At 36.5% G+C, this 12,231-nt stretch overlaps 1 long non-coding RNA gene across 3 annotated transcripts; it reads right to left on the bottom strand.

Moving 5' to 3' along the window:
- Positions 1 to 7,068: 7,068 nt before the first annotated feature.
- Positions 7,069 to 11,985, bottom strand: LOC132302926 (uncharacterized). 3 transcript variants are annotated; one of them, XR_009480996.1, is made up of 4 exons: positions 11,311 to 11,985; positions 10,386 to 10,459; positions 8,215 to 8,344; positions 7,069 to 7,360 (listed from the first exon to the last, which is right to left on the bottom strand). It is a non-coding gene; the product is annotated as an uncharacterized LOC132302926 (long non-coding RNA). The 3 variants fall into 3 exon arrangements; XR_009480998.1 differs by lacking the exon at positions 10,386 to 10,459 and having other exon boundaries at positions 8,215 to 8,349; XR_009480997.1 differs by lacking the exon at positions 10,386 to 10,459.
- Positions 11,986 to 12,231: the final 246 nt, after the last annotated feature.

The following is a 12,231-nucleotide window of genomic DNA, read 5'->3' as shown; positions in this document are numbered from 1 at the left end:
TAGGTCGTGACAAAATGGTATCAGAGCCTATACCCAGCCGGAAGTGTGAGTGTAGTGATGATATAAACGGGTGTGAGTGGGTGAGTGTGTAATACTGGTTAGCTACCACTCATAGCCGAGTGTGTGTGGGCGGATGGCGTTCACTGGTAGCTACTGGGATGGTTGGTTAGTGTGATTTGGGGAGGTAGCCCGGGTTTGTTATTGTTTTTTTTAGTGGGTGGGTGACGTATCGACTAGCTACCACAATGGTTATAGAGTGTTTGGGCGGGTGACTAGCACTGGCAGGTACCACAACGTCTTACATATCACGGTATCTCACATCACCTGGGGTATGAATTTTGTTGTGTAGTTATTGGTGTTTCCGGGTATACAAAAACTGTTAGATCTGAATTTCGGGGATGAAATTCTTTTTAAGTGGTGGAGAATGTGATAACCCGATTTTTTTTGTTTTTAATTTATAATTTTATTTTTGAGTTTGTTTTAGTGGAGGTGTGGTTGTTGTTATTATATATATATATATGAAATGGAGATGGGTTTTGTTATTGGCGGGTCCCATTTAATGGGTTTGGTTTAGTTTGGTTTTATATATATATATATATTGGTGTGTTGAATGAATGGAAGGTGGTCGGCCTAAGGAAAGAGAAAAAGTTAATGGAAATGGTAATTTAATGGGGTCCACTTGAATGATGTAAAAGAGTTTTTATGGGTTTTGATATTTGTCCCGTGTATATATATATGTATATATATACACACATATTAGGTGCATCCGATGGAAGAGATGAGATGTTAGTCGAATTGGGAAAAGAGAAGATAGAGATGAGAATGAGTTAGGTGGCAAAATTAAAGAGAAAGGAAAAAGGAAGAAAAAGAAAAGAAAGAAAAGATTGGAAAGGTGTTTTGGCGGGACCCATGAAGTGATTTTTTGGCCAATTTTCCTTGGCTCAGAAATTTCACGTGGGCTGTTGCTTAAGAGATATCAGATAGAATGATGATACTAATAAGATAAGTAAAGAAAATAAAGTTAATGGCGGGGTCCACTGTCCTTTGAATTTGATACTTTGTTTGCGTGGTGAGTATTTGTGTGAGGTCGGTAGATTTGCCTTATATATTTCATGTGTGTATGGACTAAGAGACAGAAAAGAAAAAAAAATTAGAGAGACACATAGAGTGAGTCGAGAGAAGACACACAGAGTTTGAGTGCAGAGAGAGAGCCGAGAGGTTGCAGAGGAGGCCGGAGGTTTGAGGTCTTGGTGATCCAGTGACAAAAATTCTTTTTCAGTGTAGGGTTCTCTATACCTTGAATGGCTTGGAGTGGTTTTGCTTCAATAGTTTTTATTAAATGTTTTAATTAAATGCATATGTATTTTGTTTATATACTCATATGAATATGTATATTTTGTGAAGCTGTTTTTATTAAACCTCCATGAAATTTTTGTTATGGTTTTTCTTACTGGGACTTTTCATCTCACCACCCTCTAGTTTTAGGTACCGAAGACGAACGGGGATTGCTAGTTTCGTGTTTAGGTGGAAGAGTTGGCGTTACAAGATTTAATTCATTTATTTGGAGAATTTTGTGTATATTTGAGGAAATTAATTTGTATAAAAGAGGGCATTTTTTATGATAATGGGTGTATTTTGATGTATTTGGATTTAAATAAATCGAGAATTTTATTAGAATTTTTAGGTCGTGAAAATACATAAAACCCGCTAGATTCTACACTCGTCTCAAAACCAACACTGGTCTCCTCTACACTGCTACACAAGGCTTCAGAGCCCGAAAGAAGAATGGTCACAAGACCACTGAGCAAACCAACATCCAAACTCCACTCATCCTCTAAATGACACACAAAACCTCCTCCCCATCCATCTCACAATCAAGAAAAAACTCAAATCTACATGTCCGTGTTAGACCAAACACTCACTATCCACCGCATAGCTACACCATCGCATAACCGCTCCAATGACTACCAACTACACTATACGACAATCATCATACTAAATAACTTCAAGATGACTAATCAATAGATTTCCCAACAACTACATAATCATGAACCACTAGAATAATGAAATGCACAATCCTATGCCCCGGACACAAATTCTCAAAATAAGATCTTTAACGATCAAATAATTGAACCACAACCTTTATCGAACAATTGGTCCTACCTAACACACCTCGTCACCCGAGACAAATCATTTGAATCCACACTGTCACGCCGACACATCGCGCAATACCGTACTCTCACTGTTATTGATAAATCGAAACAATCAGAGACCTTTGACTAGATATCGTGCTAAAGAGGGAGTAATTCAGGAGAAATGGTTGGCCAAGCCATTCTCATCATCAATCTGATCTCAACACAGACGTCGTTCCTGTCTTCTGGTCTAAACCTCAAACACAGCCCCACACAGTCCACAAAACAACCATGAGATCCACTCTCTAATCAATCCATCGCTCTACATAACCTCAACAACTATACAGTCACACCAGCTTTAAAATTTGATGATACCTCAATCACACAACCTATAAAAAGCTAAAAATAATACGACACCAAGCACCATAATCATCGACCAACGCATAAGATCTATGATCTCTTCATAGAACCCATACCATGTAAACAACTCCCTAAAATCACTCGTTTCAATTCTTACTTCTTTAGAACACACAATGTGACTATCTCATACCTGAGATCTCAAAACCAAATTCAATCACCCATATTATTCCTCAATGGAATCACACATTCATCTTCTCTAATCATGTAATTCTAAGGCGACATCAACACTTATCCTGAAGACATTGCTCAAATCAAATGCCTATAAGAACATCCGAATGCATAACTCACATCATATCATTTAATCATCCTTAAACTCCTAGTTCATAACGTATCCCCTAACCATCACCGCTAGTACTAGACACCTAAAACATACAATCACCATTCGACAACTCGTGCCTCACACACCACCGGTCAAGACCACTCTCAGAACAAGCACTACAAAAACCAAAGACTACACCTCCCTCCGTGGTAGTGAATCGACTCATTCAACCAAACCTTTACCGGTGAACACTAATAGTATAACAAACCACACACAGGTCAGCCCATCCGCGGACGCGTACAACTCCTAGATGGAGGACATGACATACGACAAATGACGTCCTTGTTAGTACCAAAAAAATGGAAGGGTAATGAACCCCGCACTCACCAGAGATTGACAACTCGTACTCGAATGCACACGACACCCTATCACACGTTATTCACCAATCGTCCAACCATGGACACCCAATCTCACTTGAGATGAACCAAACTCCTTACACATCAGGAGAAAAACCAACCGGATACACATACAAAACTATAAACTCAAATCTAGGCGATCTCGCCACTAACAGACCGTCATACACTATCAACACTGGAACCTCGCACATAAAATGCTAAAATGCTAATGCAGAAAGAACTAAACCCAACATACAATACATGCACACCTAGTGCTAAGAATGCCATGCACAAATAAAATAAAATAAAATAATACAATATAGAATGAAATAAAACAAATACTTTCACATAAGGACATCAACACACGCAACGTAGCAATGCTAGGAAGTAACTAATACAACCCAGGATATCGCATCCTACTCAATCTAAGGAGAAGTCCCTCTCAACCTCTAACACGTGAGAAGGATGACCTACCGTTAATCCATGCCACTACAGCTCCCCAAGGTAACCTCAACTCCTACACAGTGCACAAACGTTATGATATTCGTCACCACAACCTACCGACTCCTCATAAGGAGTGGTGCTCCTATGTGGCAACACCATCCTAACCAAGTCTAAGAGAAAATGGCAAGCTATAAATGTCACCACAATGTTAAACAACGTCCCAAACCCACCATGGCCAACAACCAATCACTACTTCCTACCCCAATACTGGGGTCACCCCTAAACTGACCTACTCTTCAATACAAGAACCTCAAGTTCTAACACCCTTATGATCGTCCTTCCCAAAATAACTGCATAAACTCCAATCCACTGGAAATAACGAGCCTCCAACAACCAACCTCTCCCTCTAAAGTGATGCTAACTTGATATGAAAACACACATCACTCATGATACCCAACACCATTGTCAATAACCCGCTACAAGAATAAGAATCATACGTGGCATGCTACAGAAACAGTCCCTAAGAGGGAAACATACACCACGTCCAAATGGTTAACCACATAAACTACACTCCACAGCGACTACAACACAATGGTCTCCCATTGGTATTTAACTGGACACTCGAGTTATACCTCCAACTAACCTATCCGACCAAATAAAAGGTCAAACAACTCCTATGCCCCTATCACTATCATTTCCTAACCAATCGCCATGACTACCATCCAACACAATGGGATGTCCACATCAATTTCATCTGAGTTGTGTGCCTGCAACTCGCCTAATGTGGTAGCCTTCTGGTGCCCCTGCACATGCTCACACACACCCGCACACAAGGCACAAAACAAAGAAATCAAATAGAACAGGCCACCAAGCCTAAAAGGTCACTCCTCATCCTGGCTCAACACAATCTGTGACCAATACTTTATGGTCACCAAACAACATCACATTAAGCTTCTACCTTCCTCATTGGAAATCAAAACAAAAGGTGCAACCTACCCATCTCATCGCCAACTCAAGGTCAACCACTACTCTTACTCCCAAAACGGCAATCTAAGAGACAAACTCGCGACCTTAAACATTAGTGAACCACTAATGAAAATCCATACGCTAATTATGTTCAACCGGCACAACACCTGTACCTTACAAGTCATACACCGCATATACCACTTCACATCACATGACATCTAATTAACTCTGCTCGCATGAAAAGAACCCATGACTCACACACCATACCCTACTAGTCCATCATCCTAAGAGTCTACTCACTATACCGAGGAAACACAACACAAACTCTCACCCGTGCAAGAAAGTGAGGATCTCTGCCATAGAAGGAACCTAAGATCAAACCATTTCACTTTTACTAGTCTCTAGGGAAAAAACTCATAATGGAACAACACGTCCAATTGAAACCGGACTCAAAAGATTGTGCTATTCACATCACCCCTGTTCACAACGCTGATACCTTTACTAGTCATAGGTGACAACTCACAGAACTAATACGACATAGGAACGCGCCTACTATATAATTACATATTGAAAACATAACACCTACTCATGGATTATTTTAGTCAGTGTGACACACATATAACACAAAACACATAGTGCATGATTCTCATACTCAATTAATTATCATCTTAACACATATGGCATGCTTGTACTACAATAAATAACTTAGCAAATAAGCACATAATCTGGTAAGTATACCCATATATATGATATGCAACTCAATTAATAAACACCTTATCATTTCAGTATGCTTTAAATTTTTTTTTTTTTTTTTAACCATGGCATTAATCTCGTAAATATTATCACTTATCATGAAATAATAAAGCATGCTTTAACTCAACAAGTAATTAACACATAACTAGGTAAATAAGTAAGCAATTAGGCATGTTTCTTAAAACAAATTTTAACACTTAGCACATAAGCATATAAACATGCAATTCAACTTCCCATGAAATCCTAGGTAGGCCTCCACCCGTCATCCTAATGATATTCAAACCATTGCTCTGATATCAAATTTATAATGACACGAACCGGGGGTCCGAATCGCTAACCGGGCCCTTAACCAAACCCAATGACACACTAGGGGTAAAATGGTTATTTTACAATATAAAAGGATAATCTACCCTTAAACTAGTCAAATGAAGTTTAAAACAATCATTCTAATCATTCCATGATGTTCGAAAAAGTTCTACGGTCATCGGTTATGAATTTCCAAAAGTACCCTTACTCGGTTCAAGGGAAATTCCGACACTACTCCACTAAAACAACCATAACTCTCAACATAAATGGAATTTGAAGATGAGGTTGGTCTCATTAGAAAACTAACTCGAAATCCTTGAAAATGAACTTAAGAATGAGCTAATTTGGATTCAAAACAAAGAAGTTATGACCGCCCGAAGTTACATGATCCAAGTTGTCAAACTGAGAAAGCCAAAAGGGTGCACTGGGGGACTTAAACCGGTTCAATGGGGCTAATCTAGTTCAAGATGACCAAAATCCTGAAAATGCACCAGAAAGCTTAAAATTTTGAACTTGTGCATATAGACACTCCTTTGGTCCCTTTGTGACCTTACTTAAAGTCTAAACCTGTCCCAAAACTTTCATTTGATGGTGAAATTAATACAACTAGGTGACATTACATTCAAATAAAACCATACATGAGTCCATTATGCCATTTAAAGTTAATAACTCTGTCATACATCAAAATATAGCCTTAAGGCCTTACATGAGTTTTGGAATTTTAATTAGACTGTGAGATACAAAATTGCACCTAATACAATTTATAACAAAAGGGTAATATACACATCAAGCACCAAAGAAGTTCAAGTCTCTTTCAACTCGACTAAGCTTAACTAAGCTTGTGGTGGATTGTCATCCACCACTTCATTTCCATGTCCTGAAAAATGTAGAGGACTGAGCACAAGGCCCAGTAGAGATTGCCTAAAGGGCATCTCCTAAAATTAAGTAGACGAAATGCATGCTTAGCACTACAACAGTTATGACTTTTACTAGCGCTCAAAAATGCTGCTAAAAGTCCCAAAAAACGCTGGTAATTCAATTACCAGCGTTTTACCAACGCTTTTGAAAAAGTGCTGGTAAATCTAGCGTCGGTAGGGCTTTACCAGCGCTTTTTGAGAAGCGCTGGTATAAACCCTTTACAAGCGCTTCTTAAAGAAGCGCTGGTAAAAGGTCATTTTCTATTTTTTTTTTTTTCCCCCTCTTTGCCAGCACTTAAGAAGCGCTGGTAAAGGGACATTTTTATTTATTTATTTATTTTTGCCCTTTATTGTTTTGAAAAATGTCTTGGTTGCTAAATGTCATCCAATATAACATAAGTTGGCAATATAAAAGTACCATCCAAATTGTTTTTATATATTACAACCATAAGCTAGCCTACTGCCAATATGAAAAATACCATCGAAATTGTCTACTAATAGATAAAGCTAGTAAATGTCAACCAAAACTCAAAAAATGTTTACTAATACAACCACAAGTTAACCGGCCAATATGAAAATACCATCCAAATTGTCTAGATCTAGTAAATGTGACAAAAAAAGAATTAAGAATTTTTGACAAATGTAGTACAATTTTTTCAAAAAGAACCCATCCAAGGCGAAGGAAATGCTGAAAGCACAGCCACAACCCCATCTTCATCTTCAACTTCAACTTTAACAACTCTTCTTGCCCATTTGATTTGAATTACCCTACATTTTTTATAAATTCATTAAGCGCACATTATAATAAATGAAAATTTAACATATAAGAGAAATTAAAGTTCATAACCTTAACTGAATTGGCATCATGACTAGAAAATCAATATATACAACAGAAGAACATGCACAAAACCTTTTACATACTAAATTATATATAAGACAGTAATTTCCGAGTTATGCTAAACTGCTATAAGAAATACTAGCAGCAAAGTCATGTTCGTTAGAACCTAAGAATAATCACTCATATGAAGAGAATTTAGGAGATAAACAACGTGTGTGTGTGATAGATTTTCTAATAGTAACAATATGAAACAAGATTTCCCTAAAAGAATGATAATGTGGCGAATCATAGCATTTACAATAATAATTCTCCAAAGGATTAAAATTAGTTGTGGAAACTATAATTATTATTAATTTTGCAAATAATCTATAGTAATTAGTGATTTGAAGAGACAATGCATGTTTTGTATTTTGTTTTTGTCTGGATCTGCTATTTATCAACTATGGTGAGTCACTGGTTTCCTAAAAAAAAGGCAGAACTTGTTACTACAACCTAGATGATAGAACAAAAACCTTTTTTTATAACTGATTCATTAAAAATCTGATTTTCAAATTACTATAATAAAAATTTGTACTCTTATAAGGTTTAAGTAAAACTGTTAGGAGTAGTAAAACATATTTCTATTTAAAATGATGTAGTTCAGGCCGAGCTCTAAAGATGCATCCATCTGGATTATCTAAGGCATTCTCCTTAAATGCATATAACGTATTATATAAATTTATCAACTTTAGCCTAGACATGTTTGAGATGTAAAAAGACGGTATAATAAGATAGAAAGAAGTACCAAACTGGACACATCTTCCTCTGTCCCACTGTCATTTTCCACAGGATCTAATGGGAGTTCTCCACTATTTGATTCAATCTTCTTGATAAACTTTGTTGAGTACAATATCACCCCAAATCTTGGAGGAAAACTATTCTTGTACAAAGAAATAATCGTGTCAATTGTTTGCAAAAGATAAACTAAAATTAGATAAGTAATTCTGGCAACAGTATAATGCACATACAACGAACTGACGTCACTTTTTGCACAATAAAACTTGCCTCAAGTCCACAAATGGATGCAGGATCCACAACAAAAACTGTATGGAACAAGTTCTTACGAATATAACATAGTTGCCCAGGGAATACCGGCATCAAAATCTATAACACCAAAGTAAAAAAATAGAAATGCTTTTTTCAAAAGAATGCAAATTAGTGCATGAAGCCGTCTAAAGTAAATAATAGAATTGAATACATCCTTGTGAAAGATAAACACACCTCATTTATATTACTACGCCAACGATTTTACATTGCATCCACCTCCAAAACCACCATTGGTTATCAAAACACGAAAGCTCTACTATGAAGATGTATTTTACTCATAAGAGTTTAGTGTATCTAAGTTACTACATTATATTTTTAGTATCTAAAAATGCAAAAAGATCCTTTTGCGGTGTTATCTACAAAACTAAAAACCCTACATCCATATGATTAGTAATGTATAACACCAAGATCATTCGAAGAAAACCTAGTACCAGCTACACAAAAAGATGGGGCAATTCTCTTTGCTAGAATCTTCTGGTAACTTTCACAGTTGATGTTCTTACTAGAATGTTGTGAGGGTAGAACAATTGGAGCTTGTATAACACCCCAATATACAAATATAAAATATTAGTTTCTTTCTTTTAGTAAGGGTTCTATAATCCCATTTCTGAATTGTTTGTGTTTGTGTTTGGGGTATAAAGATAAAACCAAAGTATTCCGAGGAAAGTTACTAGCTCCTTAGGTTGTGATATTTGAGGTTGGCTGCTTAAGTATCTTGGTCTTCCTTTGAGAGTGAAGAGGAAAAAGTCTTTTGGGGTCCAGCAGCGGAAAAGGTGCCAAGTATTTAGAAGGGTGGAAGAAGGTATACATTTAATTGGGAATAAAATCACTGTAATCTAGATCTCTTACTAGCATATCCCTACCTACCTTAATTTACAATTACTTAACTCTTGCAACCAAACTAGAAAGCCTTCAAAGAAAGGAGTAGGAGAGCATACTAGGTGTCATGAAGGTTCACAAAAAGAACAATACTTTCACTTAAGGCCAGTCATAGTGGGTATGCTTTTAAGGCTGAAATTTATCTTTGTTAGAAGGTACTTAAGAAGCTCAAGTGTTGGGATTAATCAATCTTTGTGTTCTAGATGGTTTGTCCTTTACAGAGCAGGTGATAAACTGCAATCAGGATTTAAGAGGAAAAGTCTTCTCAATGCACAAATTTTGTTAGAACTTCATAATATCATATGTTGTCACTGTATCTTACTTATCAAAAGAAAAATATTCTGTCACTGTATCCTATGTGCTAGTCACAATCGATAATCAGCATAATTAAAAATTAAAAATTAAACAATTTTTCATCATAGTTAAGAAATTTTGACCTTACACAAGTCACTTGTCTTTCTAATTTTCTTAAACTGGGATGAGATTTCTTAGAACATTTTGTTTGGAATCAAATTGCTCACATTTGGATTAGACTTAATACTTTTCATAGCCCACTAGCAAACAGTATTAGGATTAAATCTGCTGCTTATAACCAAGTAAGATTTCATATTCTTATATTTAATTTTCCCATTGTGAGGTTGGGGTTGTATAGACCAAGTAATATGTATATATAAAGACAGGGAGAGAGGGAGATACAAGATGAAGACATGGCGTATGATGATGAAACGACATTTTGTAGTTTCTTCATAATTTATTTTCAGACAAGAAGATTCTCCTACTCGGAAAACAATAGCAATTATAGGTCACAAGTCACAACTATGTTTCACTAAAATGTGATACAGAATATTTAGATAGTAAAAAATTCAAATTTTTTCAGATAAAGCATCAGCAATTTAAGTAGTAATAAAAACAACTAAAGCATCAAAGCCACTGTAACGTGGTATCACAATTTGGGTAAAAGTAAAGTGACTTTTTTAAGAACAAACAAACCAGAATTTTAGAGAATATGAACCCTCTAACTTCTTGACTAAGATCTTCAATGTGAGGATCTTTAAGAGTGACACCTGCACCACATACATCATTTTCTTAAAGAAACTAATCTTAATGAAAAACCCAGTAGTACAAAATGGAAGTGCCTTACTTCTATGGCAATATAACAGTTCAGAAAACCCAAAAAAGTTATATAACATTCCTTATCCATAAACCAAACTAAAAATTAGAATAAAAGAAAGCTAAAACAGAATTGCAGAAATTAAAAAAAAAAAAAAAAAAAAAAAACCTCCACCTCAAACATTGGTCATACAGAAAAAGGTATGCTAGTACTAACTCATTTTAACAGCAAGAATGCAAAAATTACCTGCAAAACGTATGTAATAAACCAAGAAAAATAGAATATCTCATCTTTTAGACCCATCATGTACTGACCCTCTTTTATTTTCTGCTCCCGAAGTATTAGAATAAAAAATGAGCTCAGCCCAAAAGTTTTTATAAGCAAGGACTACTCCAATTTTGATATTTCAGAGATGAGAAAGACATCAATGTATGCAAAAATGTACAAAAATAAAATAGACTAGGAACATTATGAGTCCATGATTAATAATGTATTAAACCCATTACCAAACCTTCTCGAACATAGAATAGCTTGCGCATAAAAAATAATGAATTTAATAAAATTAAAAATAAAATAAAAACTCGAGAGATTATTTGGTGATAGATACAACATGGGCAATAATGAATTTTAAAAAATAAATGATACATACGGCAACCCCATGGGTAATTCTTCCACAATTAGAAATATATATATATATATATATATATATTTAAAAGTCTAAATCAAAATGTCCAATGAACATAATCATCAACATAACACCAAGATAGAGATTTTTGGACACAATTACAACAAACAAGAACATACCTGAATGAAAATAAAAAGAATCCCCAAGAAATAGAGAAGTGTAGCTGTAATCTAAACCACGGGGACGGCGAACTCGACGAGGCCGAGCTAGACGTCGAATTCCATCAACGGAAACTGGTAATCAATGCTGGTGAGATGAGCAAAGAGATTGTGAAAATTCACAAAGATTATGAGAGCTAAGCCTATAAGTAGAAGAACCAAACTCGATTTCGGCTCGCTGGAGAGCTGAGCCGCGAAGCCACAGAGAATAACAATGGTGGCGAACACGTATAGGCCGGCGTTCATGTACTCGAACCTGTTTTAAGCCAGCTGGGGTCCGTATATCCGACTCTCTCGGGCCGATACAAGCTTCACCATTCTGTTCAATCAAGACTAGTATGGTACAGGTACGTAGAGAGAGAAAGTGAGAGAAGTGACAGAGAGATTGGAGGTAGAGTTGCTAAGAGAGATGGGTGGTTGAGGGGGAAGGGCACGAGTCATCAAGATTAGGGAATTGTATAGAGAGAGGGGGGCGCAAGTTCAGAGTTGAGACCGAGAATAGAGATGGAGGCAATTGGGGAGTTGCAGAGAGAGAGATTGGGGCGATTGGGGAGTTGCAGAGAGAGAGGGGGGCAACTTTAGAGTTGAGACCTAGAATAGAGAAGGAGACGATTGGGGAGGCTGAAGAGAAGCAAGGGCTCGGATGAAATTGGTAAAGTTAGAAATAAAGTGAAATAATATTAAAGCGCCAAATTTTCCCGCACTACATTTCGCACTTACCAGCGTTTGTTTAAAAAACATTGGTAATTAGTACTCAACACCAGCTCTTTTTTTAGAAACGCTGGTGTTGATAGTACTCAACCCCAACGCTTTTTAATGAAGCGCTGGTAATTAGTACTCAACACTAGCACTTTTGTAGAAGTGCTAGTAATTAGTACTCAA

The sequence above is a fragment of the Cornus florida genome, unplaced genomic scaffold, assembly GCF_030987335.1.
Source record: "Cornus florida cultivar Cherokee Brave unplaced genomic scaffold, ASM3098733v1 CherokeeBrave_3.0.0_Hap2_Chr04, whole genome shotgun sequence".
Taxonomy (NCBI): domain Eukaryota; kingdom Viridiplantae; phylum Streptophyta; class Magnoliopsida; order Cornales; family Cornaceae; genus Cornus; species Cornus florida.
This window is presented reverse-complemented; position numbering and strand designations above follow the sequence as displayed.